At 35.5% G+C, this 10,294-nt stretch overlaps 1 pseudogene; it reads right to left on the bottom strand.

The window, feature by feature from the left end:
* Nucleotides 1-3,255: 3,255 nt before the first annotated feature.
* LOC129481609 (myb/SANT-like DNA-binding domain-containing protein 2) lies at nt 3,256-8,927 on the bottom strand (annotated as a pseudogene).
* Nucleotides 8,928-10,294: the final 1,367 nt, after the last annotated feature.

Here is a 10,294-nt window from a genome sequence, read left to right on the forward strand (position 1 = left end):
TAGCACTTTAAACCATTAAATTAAAGTGGTGACGTTACTCCTTGCATATATCTAATTGCTGGCATTCTAGAGACATAACTGTGACCAAAAGCGTCAGAAATGTGATAGGTCTTATGCCAAACATAGGAAAGTAAGACAATTAATTTTTCCCCCTATCATTGAAAAAACAATGGTAAATGCCAATATCAGTTCTCGAAATCGAGTATGAGGATACATAATCCCCTTTTATTTAAATATTATGTAACAAAACAGAGACAAGGTAAGCACAAGCACACAGTAATTATTCATTTCCTATTTAAATGAGTAACATTACATATTTTTAAGATTCATTTTTAGACAGAGTACTGACAACTGATCAGGTATCTTTTACCACTACAATCTTTAAAGGAGTGCAATATTTGTACATACTTTGTTTCTAAATACACACATGAAGTCCCAACAGTGATAAAGGCTTGGAATTAAAAATTACTAGAAAGCCTCATATTTTATTTTATTATTACTTAATCCAAGTGAATGTCACTTAATTTTAATAATGGTAAACACATCTGAAGTAATTTCAGAGAAATCCAAGTGAATATAATTTTTAAGAACAAGGCCAATTTTTTCTGAACTTTAAAATTTTGTACCCATATTATAAGTTTGTTTCATCACCTAAAGGAAAAGATCTGAAACCAACTCAAAGTATTGATTGAATTGAATTACTTAGAAAATAAACATCATTTAAATATTTTTATTTTTACTTACATTTTAATTTTAATTTAATTTTATTTATTTTTGATACAGGGTCTCACTCTGTTGCCCAGTCTGGAATGCAGCAATGTGATCTCAGCTCACATTGAGCTCACAGTGAGCAACCTCTGCCTTCTGGGGTCAAGTGATCCTCCTGCCTCAGACCCCAAGTAGCTGGGAATAAAGGAGTGCACCATCACACCCAGCTAATTGTTGTATATTTTGTAGAGATGGGATTCACCATGTTACTCAGGCTCATCTGGAACTCCTGAGCTCAAGTGGTCCACCCACCTTGGCCTCCCAAACTGCTAAGATTACAGGCATGAGTCACCGTGTCCAACCTACACTTTAAAATAATAAAGTAATGTATTATTTCTGTTTAGAATTTATAAAAAGAAATCTTTCTTTCCTCCTAGGAACTTTAAAGTTCTTCTAGCTCTTTAGATTATTAGAGGTAAGCAAAACCAATCCAATTTCAAATGACTGGTGTGGTCTATCATTTTTTGGAGTCTTGACAAAGGTAACTTAGGAATTTTAAATAGATAGAGCTAATGATGAATTGTTGAAAACGCTTAGGAAATAAAATGACTATTTATAGAACCAAATACAAGCCTTCCATTAGAAACTAAATAAATCAATGGCTTTACATATATATATGCACACACCCATGCACACATATGTAAAACCAATGAGTTATACACACATAACACACACACATACACACACACACGTATATATGTAAAACCAAAAGTAAAACAAACAGTAAATAAATGAAAATTAAAAGCAAATATATATGTGTGTTATGTATATTCATGTCTTTAAGTCCACCAACACCACTATATATTTTGTGCAGTTAAGAAATGTTCTTTAAGCACACAACCAGTTTTTTAACACAATTTACTATTTGTGCAGAATAGCAAATATAGTATGAAACCTAGCAATATAAGCATTTATGTGAAATTTGGCTCCATGCTAAATCTGACTTCATGCTTAACTATATTAAAACAAAATTTCCAAAAGTCAATGTATTTTTGTAATATTTTATATTTTTTATTTTTAAATCTACCATAAAATCATGAAGATTTTATCTACTAAATAAATTGTACTATGAATTTATCATTTACATTTCACAATTAAGTCTACAGTTTATTCAAATTTATTTTGTACTTAGTGTAAGGTAAAGTTCAATAATTTCTCCTTAATATGTAGATATCCAGTGAGGCATCACCATTTATTTACAAAGGAGACACTTTCTTTGTGGTGTCATCCTTTTATAAATTCAAGTGACTCAATAGCAAAGACATGGAATCAACCTACATGCCTATTGATGGTAGACTGGATAAAGAAAATATGGTACATATACACCATGGAATACTATGCAGCCATAAAAATGAAAGAGATCAGGTCTTTTGCAGGGAGATGGGTGGAGATGGAGGCCTTTATCCTTAGCAGACTAACCCAGGAACAGAAAACCAAATACCGCAAGTTCTCACTTATAATTGGGAACTAAATATTGAGAACAGATGGACTCATAGAGGGGTACAGCACACATTGGAGCCTGTCACAAGGGGGTGGGGGAGGGAGAACATCAGGAAAAATAACTAATGAGTAGGAGGCTTAATGCCTGGGTGATGAAATAATCTGTACATGAAACCTCCATGACGTAAGTTTACCTATGTAACAAACCTGCACATATACCTCTGAACTTCAAAGTTAAAAATACATACATACATAAATTCAGGTGATTTTAATCTAGCAGAGCTAATATTAGTGGGCCTATTTTTCGTTCCATTATTTGGATTGTCTAAAATCTACCATTAATGGAATGTCTACTTTATTAGAGGTTTATAATAATTATTATATCTGATTGTGTTGCCCTCTTTTTTAAAAAATTTTCACCATTTTTCTATTATTAGCCTTTCATGTTTCTATATGTATTTTGAGATTAGCTTGAAAAATTCTATATTCAATATATTTTGATTGAGATTTTATTAAACCTGTAAAAACAATTGAGGAAAATTTTCATCTGGTACAATATATAATCTAATTCAACTTTTATGACGTCATCTTTATTTTGGTTGTGAATTTTCTTATTTATTATGAAGTTTAATATTCAAATACCTAAGATTTCCTATCTACTGTCATGAGAGGCAGATAAATTTGTGATTCTCTCTTCTTGGAATGTCGTCTGTTTTTTTTTCTATTGCTTATTTATTCAGTTGTAAATATTACTTTTATAGAGACATAGAGATGTGTAAAATGAAACATTGTGAAAAAATACAATTTTTCAATTTCATATGAAACTCAAAGCATAAGTTTTGTTCAATATGGAATGTACCCTCATTTGTTTATATTAGGGCTCTGAAATCTCTTTAAAAATTGTTTTTCTGTTTTTAAAAAAGAAATAGCTGGCCCACCATGCAAGTTTGCTATGTATCTTGCTTGCTCAAAATAAGCATTTTCAGGTGAGGTCTGTTTTTTCTGGCCAAAGTCTGCCATGATTCCTTAGAAGTCATACTGGCCCAATCAAGGAAAGAGTTTCCATGAAAAGTCTGATGGCAGCATCTGGATGAGCAGTGGTCTGGGTAATGGAAAGTGAGTAGGGAAGGAGCTAAGAGCCCAAATCCTTACGAAGGATGACCTTCGGTTGTTAAATTTTAAGAGGCATCCAGTGGCTTTTTCAGGGCACCCAACTAAAGAGCCAGTGGAAAGAAAATCTCTCTCTACTTCCACAAATTTGATGTAGATGGATTTGGGGGAAACTCTGGGGTACCCAATAGAGCTCTGAGAGAAAAATCCGTTAATATCAACCCAATATTTGCTGAAGATTTTGGTATTCACTTAGAAATGTAAAAATAAGCACTGCTGCAGAGTCCTGACCTCAGCAGTCCTGAGGTAGCAAAAGATAATTCTGGTGGGTTTTATTTCCACCTGTAATGAGGCTTGTGCTGAAAGGATTTCCAGGTCAACCCCGTGCTCTTTTCCTGGGTCCAGGGAATGTTGCTCCATGTGTGGTGAGAGGAGCCGCTCGGTACATTCTTCATAGCCAATGGCATAAAGGCCCGGGCTTTTAGGAATAATTCCAGGCAATAAATATTGAACAACATTCCTACCGGGTGGGTTGGAGTGGGCAATGGGTCAGCAGTCAATTTCCATGTGCAGCTCCAAGCACCTAGCTTCACTAATAGTGATCTCTAAAAATGTGTAGTAAACATTTTTTCCACTTCATTCTGCACTTGTGGCATAATGATCCATCCCTCAGACTTCTCAGGGTTGAAGTACTCCTGAAGTCGCTTGCCAAGGGGCACCTGGGAGGTGATCTCAGCATAATGGTAAGGAAGATCCCCTTTCCAACGGGTGTTATAACCAATTCCAAAAAATGGCCAGTTTATTAGAAAGAAGGAGCCTTGAAAAGTCTGTCCAACTCTGAAAAAGTTCCCATTTCAACTGTACCGATTCCAAAATCTGTACAGTATTCTGCCTGATGTCTCTCTTCTGTGCTTCTTCAGAAGACTCTTGTTGAATTTATTTTTACTTTTTATTTATTTATTTTGAGATGGAGTCTTGCTCTTGTCACCCAGGCAGGAATGCAATGGCCCAATCTCGGCTCACTGCAATCTCCACCTTCCACGTTCAAGCGATTCTCCTGCCTCAGCCTCCCAAGTAGCTGGGATTACAGGCACCCACCACTACGCCCTGCTAATTTTTGTATTTTTTTTTTTTTTTTTTTTTTTTTTTAGTAGAGATGGGGTTTCACCATGTTGGCCAGGCTGGTCTTGAACTCCTGACCTCTGGTGATCCGCCCTTTTCCATCTCCCAGAGTGCTGGGATTACAGGCATGAGCCACCATGCCCGGCCGTTTAATTTTTAATTTTCTCTTTGTGATATGTATTTCATCCAATTACTGATCTGCCGGATAGCCATGGAGATCCTGGCTGTGGGTTCCCAGTACTCCTGTAAATAGTCCTCCACGGTGCTGCCATCTGACTCCAGCTCCTGGTACAAGCTACTACTGTTAATAAGTACAGGCTGGCAGGGCTGAGCATCCCATCCTCCCTGAGCAAACACCTGTTCCAACTGTTCTACTGTGTAACTGCTCTTTCTTTTCCCAACACCATGTTCTTTCACCTGACTGTAACACCTGCAAATGGTTAAAGTAAGTAAATCTGATACTGGGTTGTATAAGCAGAATAATTACATGTAAGCTATGAAGGTGGCTCTTTCTCTCTCTTCAGCACTGGTGAGGCCACAGCTGGAGCACAGCATTCAGTTCTGGGCATCGAACCAGCTTGATGCCTCCCAGCACTGGGACAGATCCACTCGTAGCCCAGCTTGGCCAGGGCCCTGGACACACGCTCCTACATGGCTGGCCCAGGGGTCCTTGCTGCCAGCCACCATACTGGGTACCTCCAGCTGCTGATACCGTGCCTCCACCAGCTGCTCATTGCCCCACACTGCGCTGAGCGCCTTCGTCTCCACTGGGTCCACGACATGCTCCTGCAGGTGGCAGCCCCACCATTGCTGCCACCAGGGGAGAAGGAGACAGCCTTGTCTGGTTAAATTTTATGTGAAGTTAATGCTGGTCTCATAAAAACAGTTGAGTGGTGTCCCCTTTTTTTTTTTTTTTTCTCTTAAAATGTTCATGTATTCTTGGTGTTACTTTTTTTCCATGTGTGAAAAAATCAATTGTAACTAGGATTTAAATTTTCTAAGATTTTTTCTACATTTTCTAAGACGTACTGTAATCTGCTTTATGTTTGTTTTGTATTCGTTTTTTTGCAGCTATTGCATTATTATTCTTTTCCAAGTTCAATAAGTTTCAATTCATGTTTTTAAGAATTTAATATATCTATGTTGTCACAGTTTTTGGCATAAAATTGTTTATAATAGTCATTATTGTATTATTTAGGTTAGTAGATCCGCTGAGATGTTCCTTTCTAATTCCTGACCCTGGTGATTTTTTTTCTGTTTACTTTTAAAAATTAATCTTGATAAGGGATTATCAATTTTTCGATTGAGTCAAACTTTTCACTATACATAATCCTATCTTATTTGTTCTGCTCTGTTATTTGTAGTTTCTTATTTCTTACTCTTATTACATGTGATTTGCTGGACTTGCTCTAGGTTTTGAGATAAGTCTTAGAGTATTGATATTTAAATGTATTAGTAAATGCACTTTTGTTATGAATTTAACATCTGCTTTAGCCTTATCTTACTGTATTTTATACCTTGTGTGTGTATATATATGTGTGTGTATGTTGTGTGTGTATATATATATATATATGGGACTTAAACTCCAGAAACTTATTTTCTCACACTTCTGCTGACAAGAAGCCCAAGGTCAAAGTGCCAGCACAGTTGGTTTCCTCTGAGAGCCTTATAAGGGATGAAGCTGTTCCTGGCCTATCTCCTTGGCTTACACATGGCTGCCTGCTTGGTACCTCTACACATGGTCCTGTTGTCTCTCTCTCTCTTCATATAAGGACATCAATCATATTGGATCAGAGCTCGGCCTTGCTGGCCTCATTTTGACTGAATTGCCTCTTTGAAGGTCCTGTCTCCTTCCTCAATTAAAAGCCCTCTACTGAGACAAATTGTGCTTTCTCAGTCCCTTGCATAAGCACAGGCTCAGGAATACCCCAAGGAAAAGGTACCCACTTTAGCTCATCTTTTAGAGTGCCTCTTCTTTGAGTCCTTAACATTTCTAGTTTTTGATCCTTATAAAGCTATTCATTGTTTGAAAATATGTTTCTCATTATTTATTAACTTCTCCTGATAGTTACTGCCGAATAATGTTCTACTCTGAACTATTGTATCTTAATAAAAAAGCAGTCTTAATTCATAAAAACTTGAAGCAGTAGTCTTGCATATGTAGTGTTTATAATTTAAAAGAATGAATAAAAATAAAAATTCTATATTAACACAAATACAGTACAAGAAAAATTAAATAACTTAAAATCCATATGACGCATTTTGAAGTCAGTGATCAAACTATGAATTCTATTATCAGTTTTTTTCTATTTTTACTGTAGAGAAAACTTTATAGTATTAAATAAACTTAGAATATCAGAATTCCATGCAAAGTTTATATAATTAGATGAAGCTATGAAAGATTCAGTCTACCTGGCAAACTACCTAAAGTAATAATTCTCATTCCTATCTCAAGTCAACTGCAGATTCTCTTTTATGGGTTTTACTGCAACTCAAATCCTACACAAAGTCCTAATTGAAAAGAATTTGACAGTCTGGATTTTAGTTTCCTCTAGACAATATGACACATCCCCAAACCATATTGTACAACTTGGTACAAATTGCAGTTTACTCAAGAGAGACCTAAAATGATGATGAATGACAGGATTTGTTAGAATGAGTTACATCTGACTTTGAAAGTGATTTCTACTCCACACTGAGATGCCATAAAATTGAGTCACATGAGCTAAATCAAATTTGGCAGGGAAGAGAATTCAGAAATCAGGAGATATTCTTTGTCATGAGAGCCTACTTTGAAACTTAAATGAGAACAGATGCAAAATACACTTTTTGAACACTGGATTTTCAAAAATAATTTTGACTCATAAGAAAAGATTCTGGATCTACCCTGTAAAAAAGAAATGGAGAAGGTACTGACTCACAACAACTTTTTAAAAATAGGTGAAATTCTGTTTTTGTTTTTTTAAAGGGTAAATGGGACTTAACTGCATGACTCATTTGATTTGATTAAAATACGTGGACTTAAGACTGGGAATAAACTAACATTAATTCATATGGCCCATAGCCATGAATTGTACACTGTTTGGTGGCAGGAACCATGCCTTTCCTGTGTTTTGTTGCCTATGCCAGACACATGGTAGAAATTACTAATAAATTCAGATTTAATCAATATATATTAAGTAGACACTTTAACTAATATTTAATTCTTTTACTTAATAAACTTAGTGTAAATATTGTAATTCCAAAATAAGAAAGAATACATATATAGAAATGTAACAAATTGTGCTATATTATGTATTAAGTAAGGGTAACAGCTAGGTTTCTAGTTAATTTCATCTGTTCTTCAGCATCTGTTCTTTCTGTTATAGTTCAAAGTCTCCAGTGGTATTCACCTCTTCCTTCCTTTGGTGCTTTGTGAAACACTTTCTAAAAACATCTTTAGGAAAATATCTCAGTAGGAAAATATAGCTGCTGACACTTGCCAGCATTAGAACGTGTGTGTGTGTGTGTATTTAAGTGTGATTCTTGATGGATTATACACTTTTATGATATTTCTTCCTATCTATGGTGATCTCAAATGAATATATTTATGATTCCATTCCCATTTTATTCTCAACTGTATATATGATGTTTCCTAGTGCTAGTCCTAGACTGTATATATATGATCTCCATTTCTGTTTACCTGGATAATTAATACATAAAATATCACCTGTTAATTCTAAACTTGGAGGCATCACTTATATTCTTCATGAAATTTTAGTTATAGAATTTGGAACTTATGTATACTTGAGTATGTATGTATTGCACTTAGGTGTCTAAGTATGAATACATATACATATGAATATACACTAATCGTTACATATGTATTAATCTTAGATTAAAATAAACTTTGGAGCTCTGAAGTAACAGTACAGTATTCTCAGGGTTTTGTTTTCAATTATGTCCAATAAGTGAGGGAGAAGAAAATGTAAAATCAGTTAACAGTCAAGTCTGGTCCTCCGAGAAGCAGCCTGCTTGAAAAATGACAGATACAGGCAAAAATAGAGCAGACTGGGGAAAACTCAGGCTGTACCTGCACAGATCAGCAGGCAGGGTCCAGTAGAGAAGCCTTTTGTTCTTTGCATAATTGGTGGGCTCCAAGGAAAAACTTTCCTCCCTTTTCAGACACGTACATGGTGGGCTCCATGGGAACTTGCACAAGGAGGAGGGGGGCTTACCTAAAACAAACCCACAGTTATACAAAAAAGAGAAGCAGCACTTTCTGCTTGCCTAGAGACATACTCACAACTACATAGATAAGAAGGAGTTGTGCAGACGACTTTTCAGATAAGTTACTCAAACAGCTACCGAGAAAAGAGGGATTTCTTATAAAAGCTTTTGAATTCAGCTGTAAAAATGGAAACCCACTCAGGCTTCCCTCTCTGCTGTGGAGAGCTTTTCTCTTTTGCTTATTAAACTTTCTCTCCAATCTCACCCTTTGTGTCCATGCTCCTTAATTCTCCTGGTCATGAGACAATGAGCTCAGATGAGAGTGGTGACCCTGACCTGTTTCATAAGTATCTGAAAAAAAAAAAAAAGATAATTGAATATATTTAAAGGGAAACAAACTCCCCCAAAAGTATAAAAAAGGCCACCCTTATTGGTCATGTTCATCATAAAAAAATGAACTTCCCTGAGGCAAAAAGAAAGCAGAACATTTAGGATAATTCCAAGAATACATACGTATTTGATTTTATTTTATTTTCCAGAGGGTTTTTCCCAATTCTGTGACAAAATAGTTGTAGCTATGGAATAGGAATGTGGGCTTTAAGAAATTAGAATATGAAGGCAAGAATTTTAATTTTCAGTGTTGAAGACAATCAAGAAGAAAATATGCTAATAATTGAGAGAGAATAAGAATTCGAATATTGGTGAAGAGATAGCTGCCAGAAAGTATAAAATGGGTATAACGGTCATCTATTGTTGTATAACCAACTGTAACAAAACAAAAAAACCATTTTATTGTACTTTGTATTCTTATGGGCAAGGACTTCAGTTGGGAATTGCCTGGGAGATTCCTTAGCTAAAGAGTGCCTGTAGGGTCTAAAACCATGTCACCCAACTATAAGGTACTTTGACGGGTTTGACTGGAGTCTGCGAGGCTCTTCTTCATGTCATGTTATTTCAAGAATTCTCCATGTGATTTTCCCAACAAGGTAGTTGAACTTACACGATTTCTCACAGCTCCAAAAAGTTTATTTTTTATTTATTTATTTATTTTTTTGATGCGCAAACTGTAGCTTCAAGTTTTCAGGTGACCCAGCCTTGGAATTCCTGGAATTTACTTCAACTATATATGATGCACTAAGACCAGCATAAAATAATGGGTAAGAGAATTAGACCTCACCTCTCATTGATAATTAGGAAGTAATTCGTGCCCAGAATCCACCACAATGTGCATGAAGTTGTCATCATTAATGAATGATACATGATTCATCCTGCTGATATTAACATGAGAAGACTTATAACAAAGTCAGATAATTCCAAAAGTCCTTTGTCTTTATTCGTGTCTTGGAAGCCAAATGCCTGAACATAACCAAATAATACAGAGGAGAAATAAAGATAGTAAATACAGAGAAAAATGCAACTACATTTATATTAAGAAGAAAGCATAATTATTCTGAGGTGCACTCAGTGTAAGAATATACTCAGAGACTTTATAAGTGAAAAAGAATGACTTCAAATGCATAGTAACATAACATTACTGATTGGAGTTCTAAATAAATGGAAGCCACACAATGCTTTTGTAAGTTCAAGACAACTATGGCTTGTAATGCAAGTATTATATATTACATATATTCTCCTGGTCATGAGA

The sequence above is a fragment of the Symphalangus syndactylus genome, chromosome 5 (genome assembly GCF_028878055.3).
Source record: "Symphalangus syndactylus isolate Jambi chromosome 5, NHGRI_mSymSyn1-v2.1_pri, whole genome shotgun sequence".
In the NCBI taxonomy this organism is placed as follows: Eukaryota; Metazoa; Chordata; class Mammalia; order Primates; family Hylobatidae; genus Symphalangus; species Symphalangus syndactylus.